This window comes from Chiloscyllium punctatum, chromosome 18 (assembly GCF_047496795.1).
Source record: "Chiloscyllium punctatum isolate Juve2018m chromosome 18, sChiPun1.3, whole genome shotgun sequence".
Taxonomy (NCBI): Eukaryota; Metazoa; Chordata; class Chondrichthyes; order Orectolobiformes; family Hemiscylliidae; genus Chiloscyllium; species Chiloscyllium punctatum.
The window spans coordinates 76005967-76030162 of NC_092756.1; the positions used below are offsets into that span (position 1 = coordinate 76005967).

Below are 24196 nucleotides of genomic sequence, written 5' to 3' on the forward strand. Positions count from 1 at the left end.
ACAACCACCTGATGAAGGAACAGTGCTCCGATACCTAGTGCTTCCACATGTTCGACTCTAACCTGGTGTTGTGAGATTTTTAAATCTGTCATTCACCCATCTCCTGACGGTTGAGCATACATCTCAAGGTCAGGACAGCGGCTCTCCGCAGGGATACAAATCAACTCCTTCTTTGGTCGCTCCACGATGGATCTCTCTGATGACTGTTCCCGTTCGTTGGTTGGCTCATTGGGATCATTGCTGACATCTTGGAAGAATTCCTGGAGTCTCATTGTTCTGATGAATTCCTCACAACTTTACTCAAGTATTCTTGTTGGTGATGGGGACAAAGGGAGACTAAATTTGATTTGCGTTTCAACTTGATTTTGTGAACAAAGTATTGAAACAGTTTGTAACATCATTTGGAAATGCATACAAAGGTTCTAAATCAGTTGTGTACAGTCTATGCAGAGAGAAAAGAACCAACAAACCATTGGAATATTGACATTTCTCAAACCTTCTGTATCGTTGTGGAAAGAAAGGCATTTTGTACTTGGGCAGGAATCGATCTCTGTTCAGTGTCAGGCACCAAGAGGGTCTGAGAACTGAAAGGACGATGTGATCATTTGTCAGAAAGACCTGAGATTGTGTTGTTTCCCTGTTACACCTTGGCAGCAGCTGCCTGAACCTTTAGTGCGTCCCTCAGTGTGTTGTCACAGATCTGGGAGTGTGCTTGGCTGTCGCACTCATTTGTGGTCAACTGTTTCCAGTGGTCTGCCAATATAGTGCCCTCGTTGCCTAATGGCTATGGCACTGGCCTCTGAAATCTGGGATTTCAGGGATTTCATTTTTCAGCCTGATCTTTGCAGTGGCTGATTTTCATCCCATGTCAACTCCATCTCAATCCAAATTGACTGGATTTTTTAACTACTCTGTTAAAAATCATTGTGCCTGTGTTGAGATCATGGCAAATGCTGTTTAATAGAAACTTTCACAAGGTAATTCCGGGAATTGGGAGATCTTGGGGTTAATTGTCTGAAAGAGACAGCACAGCCACAATGGGCTGAATGCCCGCTAAGATTGTGTTGATTTGTCCTCAATGCAGCTTTTTGCAACATCTCCACTTCCTCCTTCCCCAGTAACTGCAAATATCTTGAAAGTGCTGCACAAAATAACATTGAGCCCTTTGCTATTTTCCTGTCTGCTCCATTTTCCTCAGACTTGAGATGTGCAAATTTGGAGTTTGAAGGTGGTAAAAACAGTGACTGCAGATGCTGGAAACCAGATTCTGGATTAGTGGTGCTGGAAGAGCACAGCAGTTCAGACAGCATCCAAGTAGCTTCGAAATCGACATTTCGGGCAAAAGCCCGAACTGCTGTGTTCTTCCAGCATCACTAATCCAGAAAGTTGGAGTTTGGTTGATTTCTCATCGGTCCATTTGGGGAGAAATGGGAGGCGGGATCAATTTATCAAGCAGCCAACAATTTAGCATGAGATGGAAGGGGTAAAAAACAATCAGTGAGCATCTGACACTCAGAAACACACACTATGCGAGGTCAGGGTGCAGTATTTAAAGGCTGCCATTGGCAACCTGCATGTGGGGCCCCAGTGGCCTAATGGATAAGGCACTGGCCTCCTAAGCCAGGGATTGTGGGTTCAAGTCCCATCTGGGGTGTCTCTGTGGCTTATCCTCCATTTCTAATCTATTTTGGAAAAATCCCTATCTCTGCATTCAGTTGATGGTCAGTGGTCTCCAACATGATCTTGCACAAGATTTTCGGGGATCTGCAGGATTGAATGTTGAAGTTGGTGATCAAGTGGCTGCTGTCTCTGGATCGGGACAATATTCCTGAGAGTGTGGTTAGAGGGGTTGCTTTTGGAAGCCAGCTCTCATCACACTCTCATCAACAAACCAACCCTTCAACACTGATCCCTCCAGAACATCGGATATTACTGACAGAGAATACCCTTGCCAACGTTTATAGGTGCACCATCGACAGCATTCTGTCTGGATGTATCACTACCTGGTTTGGCAACTGCACCATTCAAGATCGGAGACGGTTACAGAGAGTGGTGAACTCGGCCCGGACAATCACAAAGGCCAACCTCCCATCTATAGAATCCATCTCCGTCTTCACTATCCTATTGATCTGTGACTCTACTTTCAAGGAGCTATGAACCTACACTCTAAGGCCTCTTTGTTCAGCAACACTCCCTGGGACATTCCCATTAAGTCTATAAGCCCAGCTAAGATTTGCTTTCACAAAATGCAGCACCTCATATTGATCTAAATTAAACTCCACCCATCACTCCTCAGCTCATCGGCCCTTCGAATCAAGATCCCGTTGTAATCTGAGGGAACCTTCTTTGCTGTCCACTACACCTCCAATTTTGGTGTCATCTGAAAACTTACTAATGATACTAACATATATATAAATGACGGAAAGTAGTGGACCCAGCACTGATTCTTGTGGCACTCCATTGGTCACAGGGCTCCAGTCTGAAAAACAACCCTCCACCACCATCCTCTGTCTCCTACCTTTGAGCCATTTCTGTATCTAAAGAGCTAGTTCTCCCTGTATTCCATGAGATCTAACCTTGCTGATCAGCCTCCCATGGGGAACCTTGTCGAACGCCTTACTGAAGTCCATATAGATCACATCCCCCGCTCTGCCCTCATCAATCCTCTTTGTGACTTTTTCAGAAAACTCAATCATGTTTTTGAGTCATGATTTCTCCAGCATTTTCTCTCTTTCAGATTTCCAGCATTCACAGCATTTAGCTTTTATTGGACAGCTTGCCATTTCACTTGGCAATGAAAAACGTTTTGTGATTTACACATGAAAGAACTGAAACCAACCTGGTCATTCTAAAAGATGAGAGACTTCACACACAATCCAGATGTTTTTCAACATATAATTTCAGTGACATCACAATGTAAACTTTTGCCATAAATTCTGTGTCTTACAATCTTATGCTCCACAACCACCTGACGAAGCAGCAGCGCTCCGAAAGCTAGTACTTTGAGATAAACCTGTTGGACTACAACCTGGTGTTGTCTGATTTTTAACAATGATTATTCGAAGCTTGCACAAGGTAATTCCAGGATTTGGGAGATCTTGGGGTGAATTGTCTGAAAGAGACAGCACAGCCACAATGGGCTGAATGCCTGCTATGATTCTGTTGATTTGTCCTCAATGCAGCTGTTTGCAACATCTCCACTTACTCCTTCCCCACTAACTGCAAATATCTTCAAGGTGCTGCACAAAATAACATTGAGCCCTTTGCTATTTTCTTGTCTGCTCCATATTCCTCAGACTTGAGATGTGCAACATTGGAGTTTGGTGAATTTCTCATCTGTCCGTTTGGACACAAATGGGAAGCGAGATTGATTTATCAAGCAGCCAACAATTTAGCATGAGATGGTAGGGGTAAAAAACAATCAGTGAGAGTATAACACTCAGAAACACACAGTAAGAGAGGTCGGGTGCAGTACATAAAGGCTGTGATTTTTGCCCAGGTGTGTGGCCCCAGTGGCCTAATGGATATGGCACTGGCCTTCTAAGCCAGGGCTTGTGAGTTCGAGTCCCATCTGGGGTGTCAGTCACTTGCCCTTTGTCAACTTGATTTCTAATCAACTTTGGGAAAATCTCTAGATGGAAAGTGGTGCCCAACATCTTCTTGCACAAGATTTGCAGGATTGAGGTGAATTTTCTGAAAGAGAAAGCACTGTCACAATGGCTTAAAACCTGCTGAGATTCTCCTGGGGATGGCATGGTGGCTCAGTGGGTAGCACTGCTGCCTCACAGTGTCAGGGACCTGGCTTTGATTCCTCCGTTGGGTGTCTGTTTGTGTTGAGTTTGCACATTCTCTCCATGGGGGACTCCGGGTGCTTTGGTTTCCTCCCACATCCGAAAGATGTACAGGTTCGGTGGATTGGCTTTGGGGAATGCAGCGTGAGAGGATCGGGGTTGGGCCTGGATGGGATGCTCTTCAGAGGGTCAGTGTGGATGTGATGGGCTGAATGGTCTGCCCTTCTAACGCGAGGGTTTTTATGAACAGGTTTGGAGCAGATGGTCAGAGCTCCACTGCAGGACCCAGTCAAGGCTTTGCTAAGGGTTTGGCGTTCAGGTGTGTTTTCCTCTTCTCCTGTCCCTGGTCTTCCAGAATCTTCTGTGGCTTTGGCCAATACGGTCATGAGCTGGGTTCACATCATCCAATGGGGTCATACCAATACCCTTGACTCTTGTCATGCCAGGAGCTACAAAGTGGATTGACTCAGGCTGACACTTCTCCAATATACAACCCTCAGTCTGGTTGGAACTGGTTCTTCTTGAATCTTTGTAGCTCTTTGATCTTCGTTGCACTGTTCTCTGGAGCTGATAGCTGCTGTTTAATTTAGTTTGGCCAATTTTCTGTCAGGTCAAATATCTCCAGCTGAGGATCAATTGAGAATGCCTGATTTTGTTGCCATGGTCACGTGACCACACAGGATTGAGATCAGCTGCACAGTGAAGGTTTCAACAAAATCAAAACCCCAAATAAGATTTGAGCTCACAATCTCTGGTTTAGGAATTTGGTGCCTTTCCCAAGAGATCACTGGGGCTCCAACAGATGGGTCTACCTATCTATGGACAAATGACCTTCTGTTTTGGTTGTGTTGGTGTCATTCTAAGCTATATTCTGTCAACATTACCAGCTGAACCCCAGATTACCTGCATGTTTGGTATTTATGATAAGGTCCAATATGTCAATGGAAATAATTGAAATCTGGGTGTTCAAGGTTGGAACTGATGGGGCTGTGGCTATGCATTTGGGCCCTGACCTTTCTTAGTCAAGGTATTGAATACAATTGCAAGGAGGCTATGATGGAGATGTGAGGTAGTTCGGCCATCGTTGGAGAACACAGATTGGACAAACATTTGTTGGAAGGCAACTGCTGAAAACCACCAGGCTCTGAGTCAGAGTCGGGGTTCACCAACAGAGTTTATTGTCCAAGGAAATCCCGGAGCTCCGGGGAGAGAGCAGCACCAACAGCACAGTGGTCAGCTGTGATTCTTCTCTCAACCCGGAGCACATGGTCAAGATACTGTGATACATTTTGTGATATAATAGGTCAGTGATGAGGTTATTGTCTCTGTAACATGGCTTGTTTATTGTAAACATTGCAGAATCCTTGATCGTTTCGGTGCAGTTATTGTCAGTTCCAGCGTGGCCTTTGTTAAGTTCAGTGCAGTTGTCAGTTTCAGCGTCTGCGTGGAAGTCCGTTGCTGTAGTAATGGGCGCTCATCGCTCTTCCTGAGAAGGCCGATTACTGCAGCCTTGGCTATTATCCCTCTGTATTGAGTCTGTATCTAACAGTTAGCATTTCTATCAAAGGTGTTGTCTGACCCAGACCCTTTGGCGGGCAGTGTATGTTCTTCATGTGTATTGTCTCTCCCATCCGCCTTAAACTAATCAACTCGGTTGTGAGTGCATTGTGCTGGCATTCTGGTGCCCCCAGGCAGTGTCTGTGTTTGCTCTGCTGTCTCTCTCCACATTGTGGTCTGGCGGTCATCTTGTGTGTCAAATGGCCGACTTATGGCTCAGCGGCCATCTTGTGCATCCGTCTGCCTCGTGTCACCCTGCACTGTGCCATCTCCCACTTCCCTCCCCACTTTGTGGTCAAGGAGGCGAGGGTATTAACTGGAACAATCCATGCTGGGCCATTGGAATCTCCTTCCTGTCCCGATATAGGGCTGGCTCTCTTCCACAAAGGGGGGTCTCGCAAGTTCGGGCAGATCTTCTCTCTCTCCAAAATTTGTTTTTTTAAAAAATAGACTTTATTCATAAAAAAGCAAATAGAAATGCATACACAGGTTCTAAACCAGTTGTGTACAGTCTATGCAGAGAGAAAAGAACCAACAAAATACTGGAATTTTGACATTTCTCAAAGTTCTGTGTCGTGAAAAAAACAGCATTTTGTACATGGGCAGGAACCGATCTCTGTTCATTGTCAGGCACCAAGAGGGTCTGAGAACTGAAAGGACGATGTGATCATTTGTCAGAAAGACCTGAGACTGTGTTGTTTCCCTGTTACACCTTGGCAGCAGCTGCCCGAAACTTTAGTGTGTCCCTCAGTGTGTCGTTACAGATCTTGGAATATGCTCGGCTGCAGCGCTCGTTTAAGATCAACTATTCCCAGTGGAGTATTGGCACTGAGTTTTTGTGGCTTAATGGGTAAGACTGTAGCTTCTGATGTAGTGGATTGGAGGTTCAAAACCCTTTTGGGGTGTTGACTTTTTAAGCCTGGTCTTTGTGGTGGCTGATTTTCAACCCATATCAACTCCATCTCAATCCAAATTGACTGGATTTTTCAACTACTCCGTTAAAAATCACTTGCCTGCTTCGAGATTATGGAAAATGCTCTTTAGTAGAAACTTGCACAAGGAAATTCCAGGGTTTGGGAGATCTTGGGGTGAATTGTCTGAAAGAGACAGCACATCCCCAATGGGCTGAATGCCCGCTAAGATCCTGTTGAATTGTCCTCAATGCAGCTTTTTGCAAAATCTCCACTTCCTCCTTCCCCACTGACTGCAAATATCTTGAAACTGGTGCACACAATAACATTGAGCTCTTTGCTATTTTCCTGTCTGCTCCATTTTCCTCAGACTTGAGTTGTGCAACGTTGGAGTTTGGTGGATTTCTTGTCTGTCCATTTGGGGAGATTTGGGAGGTAAGATCAATTTTATCAAGCAGCCAATGATTTAGAATGAGATGCAAGGGGAACAACCAATCAGTGTGAGTATAAAACTCAGAGAAGAACACAATATGAGAGCTTCAGGGTGCAGTACTTATAGGCTGCCATTTTAACTATGCACATGTGGCCCCAGTGGTCTAATGGATAAGGCACTGGCCTCCTCAGCCTGGAATTGTGGTTCAAGTCCCATCTGGGATGGCTAACTTTTAAGCTTTGTCTTCATGACTGATCTTCTTTGTCTGATGTCAAATCGAATTCTCATCTCCCCTGGAAACGTCCCCAGGTCTGTTTTGGGTTTGGTGGGATGTTGTGTCAGAAAAATATAGAACTTTGTGGGGTCTGCAGGATATGGGGCTAAATCACCCCTCTCTCTATGTCGGACTTGGAGGGATCAGTCAAAAGTATCGTCTTTGTTTGAATAAAATCTCTAACTTGAAATAAACAAAAGAAGTCCCTGTTCGGTAGCTTGTGTTTCCGTGCTAACTGATCGAAGGACATCATTGTGTCTCCCACAAACAAAACACCCACACAAGACACACCCCTAACTGCCCAATGTTTGGATCCTAAATCTATTATCCCCTGTTGAAAACCTGGCAGACCCGGTGTAAGAGAAGATGTCTTGCCAATATTGCCTTCCCTCTGCCGAATTGCCCACCATGCTTTAACAGTATCGATAACTATTGGGTTATGGCAATATTCCCTAACTGTCCTCATTTTGTCCAAACACAGCAAGTGAGTAAGGCGTCACCTTAGCCTGGGAGGTTTCAATATCGAACCACATTGAAAGAGGGTCCCCACAAGCCCAATCACTCATGTAGGATAAAAGTGAGCTTAGTTGGTAGCTATTAATGTCTGGGAGATCCACTCCCCCCAGTCTGTGAGACAATCGCAGTTTAGCTCATTTAATGAGGGGCCACTGATGATGTCAAATAAAGGGGCTGAACCAGCCGTTCAGTCGCCTGAATGTTTGCTTATCGAAAATCAGGGGGAGCATCCATATAGGGGATAGTAAACGAGGGAGAATATTCATCTTAATAAACACTATCCGACCCAACCACGAGACCAGAAGCGCCTCCATCTTTGAAGGTCTTGTTTGATATTGTTAAATAATTGAACAAAATTGGCTTTGAACAGCCGATTCAGAACTGGAGTAATGAACATGCTCAAATACACAACACCCCCCTGTGACCATTTAAATGGGAATCGATATTCACCCTCAAGACTTAAAACTTTCATAAGACCACCCATAGGCATAGCCTCTGATTTTGAAAGATTAATCTTGTCCCCCAAAAAGGTGCCAAACACACAGATATATGCGAACAGGCGAGGGACTGAAACTGCTGGATTTGATGAAAGAATTCTGACATTGTCCACATACAATAAACTCTGATGTAAATTTGACCCCACGTCTGGAGCTGATATATTGGGATCCCTATGAATGGCCTCCCCCAATGATTCAATCCCCACTGTAAAAAGCAGTGGCGAAAGGGAACAGACCTGTCGGCTGACCCCAAAAATGTTAAAATTGCTTGATCACACCCTGTTGGTGATGATTGCAGTGAGAGGGTCATTGTGGAGAACCTTTACCCATCTTATAAAAACTTCGCCCAAAACAAACCGCTCCAGAGTATAGAAAAGGTACGCCCTCTCAACTCGGTCAAGCGCCTTCTCTGTATCTAGAGAAATCACCAATCCCTATATTGACTGTTGTTGACACACTTGAATTACATTAAGCAGCCTCCTAACATTATTGGAGGATCTGCGGCCCTTTATGAAGCCCGTCTGGTCCTCTTTAACAATAGAAGGTAACACAGTCTCCAGCCTTAACACAAGAGTATTAGAGAGGATTTTAAAGTTCACATTTAAGAGTGAAATGGGCCTGTAAGAAGCACAGTCCCTTGGGACCTTCCCTTTTTTAAGAATAAGCGAAATATTGGCCTCTCTCAGAGATGGCGGGAGACAATCATGGCTGTATGAGTCATTAAACATGTTGAACATCGGGCCTGACAATATGTTTATAAATTCCTTCTAGAATTCACTGGGAAGTCCATCAGGACCGGGTGCCTTTCCACTCTGAAGCTGCTTCACAGCCTCCTGCACCTCTTGCTCTGATAAGGGGACATTGAGAAAAGACTCTTGTTCGGGGGTCACACCCGGGAGCTCCAGATCCTTGAATAAAGCCTCCATTTTGGCCCTCCCCTCCTCACAAACCTCAGATTGGTATAACTTAGAGTAAAATCTCTGGAATGACACATTAATCTTTTTGGAGTCACACGTTCGGTTCCCAGACCCTTCCCTAATCACCGTAATGGCTTGAGGGGCGCTCCTTTTCCTAGCGAGATATGCTAAGTATTTGCCAGACCTGTCACCATGATCATATAACCTTTGATTTGCAAAAGTAAGCTCATTCTTTGCTGTCTGCATGAGCACGGAATTCAATGCATTCCGCAGCGCCGTAATCCTCTGTAACTTGACCAACAAGGGCCTGTCAAAGTAGGCCTTCTCAGCTGCCTTCAACAGTGCTTCGAGGAGATGTTGCTGCTCACCCTACTTCCACCTCCGACTGACAGAGTAGGAAATAACTGACCCACTGGCATAGGCTTTGGCAATTTCCGAAAGGAAGGATTGGCTACTAATCGAGCGTGAGTTAATGTCTAGAATGCCCAAAATTCCCGAGAGAAATACTCCACAAATGTATTATCCTTGAGGATAAAGGGATCCATTTGCCAGTGCCTTGGGCCCACTGTAACGTCCTTAATCTTAACCAACAGGTACACTGGAGTGTGATCAGAGATGGTAATATTACCGATCGTACAAGGGGCCACCAAGTCCAGGGTTGCCATGGGGATTGGAAAAAAATCAATCCTGGTGTGACATCTGTGTGGATTGGAAAAGAAAACCGTAAAATCCCTGCCTGTAGGGTGGAGACACCTCCAGATGTCCACCAACCCTCACTCCACACACAGATCCACTCATTGTTTAGTTTGTCCAGAGGGTATCGTGGTGGGGGGAGGGGGGCCTTTGGGCAACCTCTGTACTGTGGGATCCATGAGACTGTTAAAATCTCCCCTTTCAATGATATGCCAGGACTCCTGACTGATCAATTTAGAAAACACATCTAGGAAAATGTTGAGGGATGAGCTGGAGGGCAATAAACATTTAAACATCATATTCTTCCCCATTTATCAAGGCTATAAGAATATGTAAAAAACCATTTCAGCTCGATGGGGTAAATGCCCCACCCATCCTCTGGTATAACTCCACTTAGAAATTGAAAGTACACATCTCAACCGCCACCAAACACAGTTTAAACCGGATTATTACCAAGAGGGAAAACAAGGAAAAGAAAGCTCCAACTGGACTTCCTCGATTTTTTAAAAAAACAACAAAGACATAACCAAACAACACTATTTGTAGATACTAAATTGTTCAGATTCGGTTAATTTGTCCACAAAGTCTCTTGCCTTCTCCGATGTATCAAAGAGATGTACGGATCCATGTCAGGTTATCGGAGCACCGCCGGATACCTCAGAGAGTACTGGATCCCAAACTCCCTCAGTCTTCTCTTGGCAGAAACATTATCCGTCAGGGGGCGGGAATTAAACAGCCAGGGCTGACAAAGGAAGTCAGGAAATGTTTCATAGGGAAAGAGAGAGTCTACAAAGTGGCCAAGAGCACTGGGAAATCAGAAGATTGGGAAGACGACAAAAACAAACAGAGGATAACAAAGACATAGAACTAGGAAGGAGAGGGTCAAATATGAAGGTAAGTTAGCCAGTAATATTAGAAATGATTGTTAAAGTTTCTTTCAATACATAAGAAACAAACGAGAGGCAAAAGTAGAAATTAGGCCGTTCCAAACTGATGCAGGAAGGCTCGTGAAGGGACATAAGGAAATGGCTGAAGAACTTGGTAAATACTTTGTGTCATTCTTCACAGTGGAAGACATGAGCATTATCCTAACAATTAAGGACAGTCAGGGGGCAGATTTGAGTATGGTAGCCATTACAAAAGAGGAAGTGCTAGAAAAGCTAAAAGGTGTAAAAATTGAAAAATCTCCCGGCCCCGATGGTCTACATCCTAGAGTTCTGAGGGAGGTGGCTGAGGAAATAGTAGAGGCTATTTTCAATCTTTCAAAAATCAATGGAGTCGGGGAAATTCCCAGATAATTGGAAAATCACTGTTGTAAACACCTTGTTCAAGAAAAGATCAAGATAAAAGATGGAAAATTATAGGCCGGTTAGCCTAACCACGGTTGTAGGTTAAATTCTAGGATCCATCATTAAGGATGAGATTTCTAAATTCTTGGAAGTGCAGGGTTGGATTAGAACAAGTCAGCATGGATTTAGTAAGGGGAGGTCATCCCTGTCAAACCTGTTAGAATTCTTTGAAGAGGTAACAAGTAGGTTAGACCAGGGAAACCCAGTGGATGTTATCTACCTAGATTTCTAAAAGGCCTATGATAAGGTGCCTCACGGGAGACTGCTGAGATAGGTGAGGGTCCATGGTGTTCGAGGTGAGCTACTGGCATGGATTGGGAATTGGCTGTCTGACAGCAGGCAGAGAGTTGGGATAAAAGGTTCTTTCTTGGAATGGCAGCTGGTGACAAGTGGTGTCCCGTAGGGTTCAGTGTTGGGGCCGCAGCTGTTCACTTTATATATTAATGATCTGGATGAAGGGACTGGGGGACATTCTGGTGAAGTTCACCGATGATGCAAAGTTAGGCAGACAAGCAGGTCGTTCTGAGGAGGTGGGGAGGCTGCAGAAAGATTTAGACAGTTTAGGAGAGTGGTCCAGGAAATGGCTGATGAAATTCAACCTGAGCAAATGCTCGGACTTGCACTTTGGAAAAAGGAATACAGGCATGGACTATTTTTTAAACAGGAGAAAATTCATAAGGCCAAAGTACAAAGGGATCTGGGAATGATAGTCCAGGAATCTCTAAAGGTTGACTTGCAGGTTGAGTCCGTGGTTAAGAAAACAAATGTAATGTTGCCATTTGTCTCAAGAGGGTTGGAATGTAAAAGCAGCGATGTCCTTCTGAGACTTTATAAAGCTCTGGTTAGGCCCCATTTGAAATACTGTATCCAATTTTGGGTTCCACACCTCAGGAAGGACATACTGGCACTGGAGCATGTCCAGCGGAGATACACACAGATGATCCCTGGAATGGGAGGCTTAACATACAATGAACAGCTGAGGATCCTGGGATTGTATTGATTAGAGTTTAGAAGGTTGAGGGGAGATCTAATACAAATTTACTCGATAATGCATGGCTTAGAAAGGGTGGATGCTGGGAATGTGTTTCCATCAGGACACTAGGGGTCAGCCTGAGAATTAGAGGGGGGTCAATTTAGAACGGAAATGAGGAGACATTTCTTCAGGCAGAGAGTGGTGGGCCTGTGGAATTCATTGCCGTGGAGCGCAGCAGAGGCCAGGACGTTAATTGTCTTCAGGGCAGAGATTGATAAATTCTTGATCACGCAAGGAATTAAGGGTGAACGATGAGAGTGCCACAAAGTGGCGTTGAAATGCCCATCATTCACAATTGAATGGCAGGGTGGTCCCGATGGGCTGAATGGCCTGACTTCCATTCCTATATCTTAGGCTCATCATCGTAAGGTTTTCTTTTCTGGTTTACCACCGCTGAGATGTCCTGGAAAGGCATGGGCTTAGAGCCCTCGTAAATTAGGGCCTTCAGATCCTTCCCCTGGATTAGACTACCTACAGTGTGGAAACAGGTAACACTATGGGTAATTTTACATGGCCAATTCACCTTTGTACTGTGGGAGGAGACCAGAGCAATGTGCAAACTCCACACAGGCAGTTACCTAAGGCTGGAATTGAACCTAGGACCCTGGTATTGTGAGGCAGCAGTGCTAACCACTGAGTCACCTGATTCTGGGAGTTGCCTCAATTCTCTCCTTCGCTCTGTCGTTCATGCAGTTTTTGAGCAAAGTAAAATGTAGTTCTGCAAATACAAATTCACCCCAGAAATCTATATGTGCTTGTGTGCGTGTGTGTGTGTGTGTGTGTGTGTGTGTGTGTGTGTATATCGGTTGGGGGGGGTGGGGCTGTTATGAGTGTCAACAGACAGGAGTGTTCCCTCCCAGTCGGAGAACACTTCAGCAATCAACTGGGACATTACAGGTGACCCCATTCAACTACATACACACACACACATACACACACACACACACACACATACACACACACACACACACAAACACATACACACACACACACATACACACACCCACACACATACACACACACACATATACACGCACGCAAACACAAACACACACATTCACACACACACATACACATACACATTAACACACGCACATACACACATATACACACACACATATACACACACACTTACACATTCACACATACACATGCACAACAAACACACACATGCACACACACATACACACACCCATACACACACATATACACACAACATACACATACACATACACACACATACACACACATATACACACACATACACATACAAACATACACAAAAACACCCACACCCACACACAACTTACATACACACACATATACACACATACATACATATACACACACATACACACAAACATATACACACATACATACATATACACACACATACACACACACAAATATACACATAGACACACAAACACATACAAATACACGCACATACACATACATACATATACACACACACACATATAAGTTTGTGTGATGAACTTGTACTTCCAGAATTACATTTCACTTTGCTCAAAAACTGTATGAATTCATGTAAGATGCTGTAAATCTGTTTATTAGATTACAATCAGTCTGACCATTGGGGCACAGACAGCCTCACACAGGGGAGCTCACACCTTCAATACATCATCTGGGCCGACATGACACCAATTGTTAAAGTTCACTTGAGAATGTAACTTTTGATAAAAGTTTTGCAATTTACATATGAAAGAACGAAAACCAACCTGGCCATTCTAAAAGATGACAGACTTAACAAACAATCCAGGTCTTTCTCAAGATACAATTTCAGTTGCATCACACTGTAAACATTTGCTATAAATTCTGTGTTTTGCAATCTTATTCTCCACAACCACCTGATGAAGGAGCAGTGCTCCAAAACCTAGTGCTTCCACATGTTTGACTCTAACCTGGTGTTGTGTGATTTTTAAATCTGGCATTCACCCATCTCCTGACGGTTGAGCATACATCTCAAGGTCAGGACAGCGGCCCTCCGCAGGGATACAAATCGACTCCTTCTTTGGTCGCTCCACGATGGATCTCTCTGATGACTGTTCCCGTTCGTTGGTTGGCTCATTGGGATCATTGCTGACATCTTGGAAGAATTCCTGGAGTCTCATTGATCTGATGAATTCCTCACAACTTTACTCAATTATTCTTGTTGGTGATGTGGACAAAGGGAGACTAAATTTGATTTGCGTTTCAATTTGATTTTATTAACAAAGTATTGAAACAGTTTGTAACATCATTTGGAAATGCATACAAAGGTTCTATATCAGTTGTGTACAGTCTATGCAGAGAGAAAAGAATCAACAAACCATTGAAATATTGACATTTCTCAAACCTTCTGTATCGTTGTGGAAAGAAAGGCATTTTGTACTTGGACAGAAAACGATCTCTGTTCATTGTCAGGCACCAAGAGGGTCTGAGAACTGAAAGAATGATGTGATCATTTGTCAGAAAGACCTGAGACTGTGTTGTTTCCCTGTTACACCTTGGCAGCAGCTGCCTGAACCTTTAGTGTGTCCCTCAGTGTGTTGTCACAGATCTGGGAGTGTGCTTGGCTGTCACACTCATTTGAGGTCAACTGTTTCCAGTGGTCTGCCAATATAGTGCCCTCGTGGCCTAATGGCGATGGCACTGGTTTCTGAAATCTGGGATTTCAGGGATTTCATTTTTAAGCCTGGTCTTAGCAGTGGCTGATTTTCATCCCATGTCAACTTCATCTCAATCCAAATTGACTGGATTTTTTAACTACTCTGTTAAAAATCATTGTGCCTGTGTTGAGATTATGGCAAATGCTGTTTAGTAGAAACTTATACAAGATAATTCCAGGATTTGGGAGATCCTGGGGAGAATTGTCTGAAAGAGACAGCACAGCCACAATGGGCTGAATGCCTGCTAAGATTGTATTGATTTGTCCTCAATGCAGCTTTTTGCAACATCTCCACTTTCACCTTCCCCAGTAACTGCAAATATCTTCAAGGTGCTGCACAAAATAACATTGAGCCCTTTGGTATTTTCCTGTCTCCTCCATTTACCTCAGACTTGAGTTGTGCAAAGTTGGAGTTTGGTTGATATCTCATCTGTCTGTTTGGGAAGAAATGGGAGGTGGGATCAATTTATCAAGCAGCCAACAATTTGGCATGAGATGGAAGGGTTAAGAACCAATTAGTGAGAGTACAACATACAGAAATACACACTATGTGAGGTCAGGGTGCAGTATTTAACGACTGCCATTGGCAAACAGCATGTGGGGCCCCAGTGGCCTAATGGATAAGGCACTGGCCTCCTAAGCCAGGGATTGTGGGTTCAAGTCCCATCTGGGGTGTCTCTGCGGCTTATCCTTTATTTATAATCTATTTTGGAAAAATCCCCATCTCTGCATTCAGTTGATGGTCAGTGGTATCCAACAATATCTTGCACAAGATTTTCGAGGATCTGCAGGATTGAATGTTGAAGGTGGTGATCAAGTGGCTGCTGTTTCTGGATGGGGACGAGATTCCTAAGAGTGCGGTTGGAGAGTTTGCTTTTGGAAGCCAGCTCTCATCACACTCTCATCAACAAACCAACCCTTCAACACTGATCCCACCAGAACATCGGATATTACTGACAGAGAATACCCTTTCCAACGTTTATAGGTGCACCATCGACAGCATTCTGTCTGGATGTCTCACTACCTGGTATGGCAACTGTACCATTCAAGATCGGAGACAGTTACAGAGAGTGGTGAACTCGGCCCAGACAATCACAAAGGCCAACCTCCCATCTATAGAAACCATCCACCAGGCCCACTGTCAAGGAAAGGTCTCCAGCATTCTCAAAGATCCATCCCACCCTGGCAATGTTTTTCTACAACCTCTACCATCGGGGAGAAGGTACAGAAGCCTGAACACACACACCAACCGGTTTTGAAACAGTTTCTACCCTACTGTTGTTAGAATACTGAACGGTCTCACAGACTCTCAATATTCGCCTGTACCTGTGTTTTTGTTCCTGCTGCTGTTTCCCTATTATTTCCTTATCTATGCTACTGAACTCTGTGAGCTGCCTATATTGCTCACAAGACAAAACTTTTCACTGTGCCTATCATTACTTGCAAATCAAATATTTTCAATGAATCTTCCACCCTTAGGGTCACTGTTATCTTGGTCCAACTCATTGAATGTAAATATAAATTATTGAGTGTGGAATACCTTTATTTCACCTGCATGTTTTCCTGTTAAATACCAACAGGACAGTATAGGGGTCAAGCAAGCTCAATGTTTGTACAGCGAACATTGAAGGAATGGTCCCAGAAAGACAAGAACAAATGGGTCAATGCTAATTCCTGCATCAGTGAGGAAACGAACAACAGATGAGGTGACTGTGGTGAAACAGACATTTGATTGTTTAATTTCAGATCAATGAATCTTCGAATGTGACTGTACATACTGAAGCCCATCATGTCAATGCTGTCTCTTTGGGAGAGCTGAGAAATTAATTCCACTCCCTTTCGCTCCAGTTCATCAAACGTTTGTTGCCACATGTATCAAACTGACTTGGTAATGTTTTAATTCCATGATCTCAAAGCAGCCATGCAGAGTTTTAAAGACATGAGGTCAGAGATTAACTTAATTTGAATGGAGATAATGCAGTGAGAGGGTTTTAATTGGAGAGAATGTTTAAATTGAAAGTATCCCCAGAAGGGATGTAAACCACAGGCAGTAGCTTAGAAGATCAGAGATGGAGCTGTTAGGTCACTGGGACAACACGTGCTTCTGGGGCCATGTCAGGAGAATTGATCCCCTCTACCTTGGTTGTGTTCATGTCAGAACAATGCTACAATGCTGCAATCTCCCAACATTTATGTTCACCAACATTTAGATTACTTACAGTGTGGAAACAGGCCCTTCGGGACAGCAAGTCCACACCGCCCCGCCGAAGCGCAACCTACCCCTACCCCAACACTACGGGCAATGTAGCGTGGCCAATTCACCTGACCTGCACATCTTTGGACTGTGGGAGGAAACCAGAGCACCCAGAGGAAACCCACGCCGACACGGGGAGAATGTGCAAGCTCCACACAGTCAGTTGCCTGAGACTGGAATTGAACCCGGGTCTCTGGCACTGTGAGGCAGCAGGGCTAACCACTGTGCCGCCCACTTTCACTAGTTTCATCCCACCATCAAACTCACCATGGACTCCTGTTTAGTATCTGTCTCATTCTTGGACACATGCATCTCCATCAAGGATGGGCACCACAGCACCTCACTCAACCACAAACCCACCCTCAACATATTAAAACAGCCGTCCTCTCTGTACAAGCCGTACACTTACACAGGATCTGTTCAGGTGAGGGGGAATGTGAGGGGCACTTGGAAGTACACAAGGATGCCCTGATAAGAATGTGATACGATGCTTAACTCATCAATCGCCAGGTCTGACATGCCCCAGCGGGAAACTGCAATGACCTCCTCAGGAGACAGACACGAGCTGCAACCAACAGGGTACCCTTCATTGTCCAGTACTTACCAGGAGCTGAGAAACTACGTCACATTCTCCACAGCCTGCAACACATTATCGATGAGGATGAGCACCTCGCCAAGACCTTCCCCACCCCTCCACTTCTCACCTTTAAACTGCCACCAAACCTTAAACAGACCATTGTTCACAGCAAACTGCCCGGCCTTCAGGACAACACCAAACATCCCTGTCACAGCAGACACTGTAAAACGTGTCAGAGTGTCACCATGGATACCGCCATTACACATGGGGACATCTCCCACCATGTACGCGGCAGGTACTCATGTGACTCGGCCAATGTTGTCTATCTCATACGCTGCAGGGAAGGATGCCCAATGCATGGTCCATTGGCGAGACCGAGCAGAGGCTATGGCAACAGATGAATGGGCACCGCGTAACAATCACCAAACAGAGGTGTTCCCTCCCAGTCGGAGATCACTTCAACGATCAGGGACTTTCAACCTCGATCCTTCAGGTAACCATCCTCCAAGGTGGACTTTGGGACAGGCAACAACGAAAAGTGGCTGAGCAGAGGCTGATAACCACGTTTGGTACCCATGGGGATGGCCTCAACTGGGACCTTGGGTTCATGTCACACTACAGCCGACCCCACGGCACTATACACACACACACACACACCCACACCCACACTCACACACACATACACACACACACACCCACACACACATCCTGTCACACAATACACATACACACTCCCACACTCACACCCACAAACACACCTTCTCACAGATGTATACCCCATTACACTCAAACACATACACATACACACACTCTCACAGACACTCACACCATCGCCCCCTCACACGCACACACAAACGCACACACTCACTCGGTCTCCCCTGCACACACACACGTATACACACACATAAACCTGTTGTCCACCCCAATCTAACACCGGCTCCTCCAAATCATAACCTTTATGTCAATGACTGGTGCGTTTTGGATGATAATGTAAAACATAACAATAGAAACCATCCAAAGTTGGGGCTTGATGTTTTCAAGTCATTACACTATGACTTTTCCCCTGGCGGTTTATTCCATTGTGGGATTGTTTTAATTCATTTCCAGGGTGTGAACATTGCTGGCTAGATCAACATTTATTGCCTCTCCCTAGTTTCCCCTGAAAGGTGATGGGGAGCTATCTTTTTGAACCACTGCAATCCATGTGCTGCTTGTATCTCCTTTCGAACTGATTGAAGATTTAACAGGAGGGAGTCGGCCATTTTGGATTTGTTCAATACATTCACATCACTTGTATGACCCTTTGATATTTTACTTATACATTCTGTGTCTGATGCCTCCTCTCTCATTACACCTGATGAAGGAGCAATGCTCCAAAAGCTCGTGGTTTCAAATAGACCCGTTGGACTAAAACCTGGTGTGGTGTGATTTTTGACCATTTGTTGGAGGTAAACCTACAATGAATCAATGGAGGGTGTTCCAGGATTGTGACCGAGCTACAGGGAAGGAATGCGATATGTTTCTGACTCGGCCAGTGTTTGTTGCCCAGAGGGTGAGTCACCCACATTGCTGTGGGTCTGTAGTCTCACCAGGTTTTCTTCCTGAAAGGAGAATATGGAACTAGTTAGCTTCCTAACAAACCTCATTAGCAATATATGGTTCCCATCAGACAAAGCTCCTCCTGAGCTGAGATTTCACCACCTTGTATGGTGGGATTACAGTCCATCTCCCCCACCCCATGAACTTGGTGTTCTGGGTTCCTACTCCAGGTCTAGCACTGCACCACCATCTCCCCTTATTAACTGGAATTGAGATCAAACAGACACAGGGTGCTGATCAGAGTTCATGTTTAAAAACATAACAGCCCAAATGGGATATGAACTCACAACCCCTGGCTTTGAACATGGACATCCTCTTCATGATGCATCTGAGGTGAGATACCATGTTAGCCACCCACAGAAATTGATAGCTCAGTCTTTGGTTGTGTTCCGAAGATCTTAAAAATTCGGCAATTCAGCTCCTCGAGCCTGCTTTGTCATCCCACACGATCATGGCTGATCTCATCTCGGTCTCAACTCCACTTTCCTGCCTGCTCTCCATAACACTTCAACCCAACTACAGCCTGCATGTAGGGATCCCTTTTCATGGTACAAGGCACTTCACAGGAACCACATTCAGGAAACCATTACACATGGACCAAAACCTTGGCCAAAGTGAGGAACACCTTGAGATCCTGAGACCCCAAGGTAGAGGGGTGGAGATCTTTACAGAGTGACTTCCAGAGGGTACCATCCAGGCACAGACAGTGATGTCCAAGCAATGAATAACAGGAAGCCAATCTGGCCTTTAATTTCCTGGATTATTCTTTTTGCCATTCTGAAAGAAAGAAACAACATTGGGTATTCTCCAGTCCTCTGGGAATTCTCCTGTGACTGTAAAGGATACAAATATTTTGCACAAATCCGGAGCAATTTCCACACCTGCCTCTCTCAGGATTCTATGATAGATTCCATCAGGTCTTGGGGACTTGTCTACCTTAATGCTTTTCAAAACACCCAACACCTCCCTTTTAATATTGACATGCTCTAGAATATCAATATACAAGACTCACCATCCACCATGTCAGAGAGTGATAGAGATGTACAGCATGGGAACAGACCCTTCGATCCAACTCGTCCATGCCGCCCACATATCCTAATCTAATCTCGTCCCATTCGCCCACACTGGGCCCATATCCCTCTCGACCCTTCCTATCCATATCAGTGAGCAGTGTAGGTTTCTTCCCTCCCACCCTCCTGACCAAGTACACGCTTTCTTTGTCTGCCTTTCTTCCTTTTAAAAGTGCCGTTGTTTTGAGATTTTTTTCTCCAAAGTTGCATAATAAAACAGTAATTGCTGCTCCTGGAATTTGAGGAAATCACCCCCAACACCTAAAATGCCTCAAAAAAGGGGCAGCTCTTACAGTCACAACTTTTTCCCGTCCTCCATCTTGGACTACCCAGAATCCTTTGGAAATACCAATGCAGTTTATTCATTAAGAACCTCACCCACTTCCTCCGGCTCCAAGTGTAAATTCCCTCCTTTGCTCTGAGAAGACATACCCTTTCCCTGGCGACCTGTTGCTTGTTATCCCTCTGTAAAATGCCTTGAAGGTTCCTTAATCCTGTTTCCCATAAACATTGCATGGTCCCTTCAAATTCTCTATTTCCTAGTTTGAGTTCATTCCTGTTATCTCCAGGGCTCTGTCTGTCTTCAGTTTCTTGAACCTTACTTATACCTTCTTCCTCTTTCTGCCTCAGACTTAACATCATAACACGTCTGAACAGGTCAACGAAATATATCGACAGGAACCATCGACAGCATCAACCTGTATTTATTGAGTTATCTTTCAAAACCAATTCAGTGCAATTGAAATACTGTGTGGTATCACTCACTGTAATAAACACTCTCCTTGAATAAGGTGAAGAGAAAGTCATGGCAAATTATAAAATTACCAAAATTATGCATAACAATGGTTCGTAAATATATGTTTATAAATTACTCTACAGATACTTATAGAAATTAAATAAGGAGGAACAAATATCATCGACAATTAACCATACACTTCACAATATTTCACTTTCACTGTAGAATTGTAGTTTTAAGATCAAAGTTTTTCTGAAGTTGATCAGATCTCACCCCATCTAATACTTATCCTTTATACCTTTCTCCCCAAACTTGAGGTGAGAATTCATATGTTTCAGAGGATTGCCTTATTTGATGAGCTGTTCCTTGATATATAATAAGTACAATCCCACAGACTTTGTCATGATTGCACCTTATCTAAAGTCTGAATCAAATCATTCAATAGCAGACAATTCCCAAGAAGTTAATGAGCAAAAGTCCCATTCAATGTTTTCAAGTCTCCATTCTCCTTACGTAAAAAAATTATACACGAGTTGAATACCACAAGTGCTGGAAATCTGCAATAAAATCAGGAAATATTGAAATGCAGGTCAGGTAGCATCTGTGGAGAGAAACACAATTATCAATTTGCAATATTCATTTTGTTTTTTTCAGCAGATGCTTCCGAACCTTAGAGTTTCACCACTTACTGTTTATATTCTTCATGTAGATCATGCCCTTGGAGTGATTAATGTGAATGGAATGTTAAATATATCACTGAGATGTTCTGGTGAAGGGCATTGTTTCATAAATACATGGAGCACTTACAAAGAGAGGCTGATGTGAGAATTGTTCCCCACGTTATTACAGTTCCAGACAGATACCCCAAATTGTTCAGCTCCCAGGTGAGCAGGGATGAAATGGTTTCCTTTCTTCATTTACCTGGATCCTTGGTTGGTCACTAACAGGTTAATTTAAAAAGGGACCCTTTCTTGTGGATGTCTTCCTCCCAATCCAATTGAATTGGTGTTTAAAAGTATCCAATTAAACCTGGATATGTTGAATTAACAAAAGAGTGAATCTATTCATATCAGAATGCAAAACGATTATTGTAACTCACATACACACAGATTAGGAAGAGAAGGAGTTGCAGGTAGATAGCACAGTGAAGAAGGCATTTGATCCACTTGCCTTTATGAGTCAGTGCATTGAGTATAGGAATTGGGATGTTGGGTTGTGGCTGTACAAGATATTGGTTAGGCCACCTTTTGGAATACTGCGTTCAATTCTGGTTTCCCTGCTATAGCAAGATGTTGTAAAACTTGCAAGCATTCAGAAAAGATTTACAAGGGTGTTGCAAGGGTTACAGGGTTTGTGCTATCGCGAGAGGATGAATCGACTGAGGCTATTTTCTCTGGAGTGTCGGAGGCTGAAGGGTGGCCTTATAGAGGTTTATAAAATCATGAGGGACATGGATAGGGTGAATAGCTTCAGTCTTTTCCCCAGGGTGGGGGAGTACAAAAACAGAGGGCACAGGTTTACGGTGAGAAGAATAATAATTTAAAAGGAACCTAAGGGGCAACCTTTTCATGCAGAGGGTGGTGCTTATATGGAACATGCTGCAAGTGGAAGTGGTGGAGGCTGGTACAATAACAACATTTAGAAGTTAAAAGTCACACAACACCAGGTTATAATCCCACAGGTTTATTTGGAAGCACTAGCTTTCAGAGCGCTGCTTCTTCATCAGGTGAAGACAACCACCCAGTGAAGGAGCATCGCTTCGAAAGCTAGTGCTTCCAAATAAACCCGCTGGGCTATAACCTGGTGTTGTGTGATTTTTAACTTTGTCCACCCCAGTCTAACCCCGGGTCCTCCAAAACATTTAAAAGGCATCTGGATGGGGGTATATGAACAGGGTGGGTTTAGAGGGATATGGGCCAACTGCTGGCAAGTCGGACTAGATTAATTCAGGATATCTGGTCAGCATAGACGAGTTAGAACAAAAGGGTCTGTTTCCGTGCTGTATAACTCTAAGACTCTGTAACATTTAAAAGGCAGCTGGATGGAGACATGAATAAGAAGGCTTCAGAGGGATATGGACCAAATGCTGGTTTGTGGGACTAGATAACTTTCGGATATCTGGTTGGCATGGACGGGTTGGAGCGAAGGATCTGTCCAACTCTGTGACTCTGTAAGTGTAAGCTTTCTTGGGAGATTTTGACTTTTGTTACAGAGCCTTTTTAAATGACTGGGACATTTTAATTTGTGCTTATATGTTTTAATTGGTTTCTTTTAATTTGTTTTCAGAGTCGTGTAAGGAGACTTCTGAAAAGTAGGCTGTCAGTAGGTTAGAAGATGGAATAGGTTATGCTGCATTCTGCAATTACAGCGATGATGATGTGCCAAGTGTCATACTTCAACTGGCTTGGCATTGATTTATTGGTTAATACTCTTAGCCATTGAAGTTATAACATCTTCAGTTGAGAGTGAAAGCATATATCTTGGGAGGATATTTAATTGCTCTAAAGATACCACATATCTGAAAGTTCCCTGCAGTTAATAGATCAATGGGACAGGAATTCCCTCTGATATCACAAAGTAAGTCTGTTTCTCTCTGCTGAACTTCTACTCAGGTAAAGATTGACTCTGCCTGTTGTATGACATGGCTTTTAATTTCCACTGATCAACCAGATGAACAGTAGCAACATAATGTAATTAAACTCAACTATCCTTCAGTATTCTTGTTGGTGAAGAAGACAAAGGGGGACAAAATTTGGTTTGCTGTTCAACTTGATTTTATTAACAAAATATTAAAACAGATTGTCAGAATTTCCCAAATTCCCACAATTTTTACTCGCTCTATAGCTCTATCCATCTGAGAAAGGATATTAACTGGAACAATCCATGTTGAGCCATTGGAATCTCCTTCCTGTCCTGATATAGGGCTGGCTCTCTTCCACAAAAGGGGGTCTCGCAAGTTCGGGCAGATCTTTCTACTGAGGCAGGAAACGATTTCTCTTCATTCTGAGGCACCAAGAGGGTCTGAGAAATGAAGGGACGATGTCATAACTGGTCAGAAAGGCCTTAGACAGTGTTCTTTAACTGTTACACCTTGACAGCAGCTGCTCCATACTTTAGTGTGTCCCTCAACATGTCATCCTCGATCTTGGAACATGTTCAGCTGGAGCACTCGTTTGAGGTCAACACTTTCCAGAGAGAGTGTGCTGTGGGAGCCCTAGGGGCCGAATGGATAAGGCCCTGGATTCCCTCCGCTGGTAATTGTGGGTTCAAGTCCCATCTCGGGGGGCTTGGGTTTTTAGCCTGGGCTTTGTTGCTGATTTT

The 24196-nt window shown here is 44.0% G+C and overlaps 3 non-coding genes across 3 annotated transcripts; all 3 read left to right on the forward strand.

Moving 5' to 3' along the window:
- The first annotated feature begins 1581 nt into the window (after positions 1 to 1581).
- trnar-ccu (transfer RNA arginine (anticodon CCU)) lies at positions 1582 to 1654 on the forward strand. Its single transcript has one exon. It is a non-coding gene; the product is annotated as a tRNA-Arg (tRNA).
- A 1852-nt stretch (positions 1655 to 3506) lies between these two features.
- On the forward strand, positions 3507 to 3579 carry trnar-ucu (transfer RNA arginine (anticodon UCU)). Its single transcript has one exon. It is a non-coding gene; the product is annotated as a tRNA-Arg (tRNA).
- An 11662-nt stretch (positions 3580 to 15241) lies between these two features.
- On the forward strand, positions 15242 to 15314 carry trnar-ccu (transfer RNA arginine (anticodon CCU)). Its single transcript has one exon. It is a non-coding gene; the product is annotated as a tRNA-Arg (tRNA).
- The last annotated feature ends 8882 nt before the right edge of the window (positions 15315 to 24196 follow it).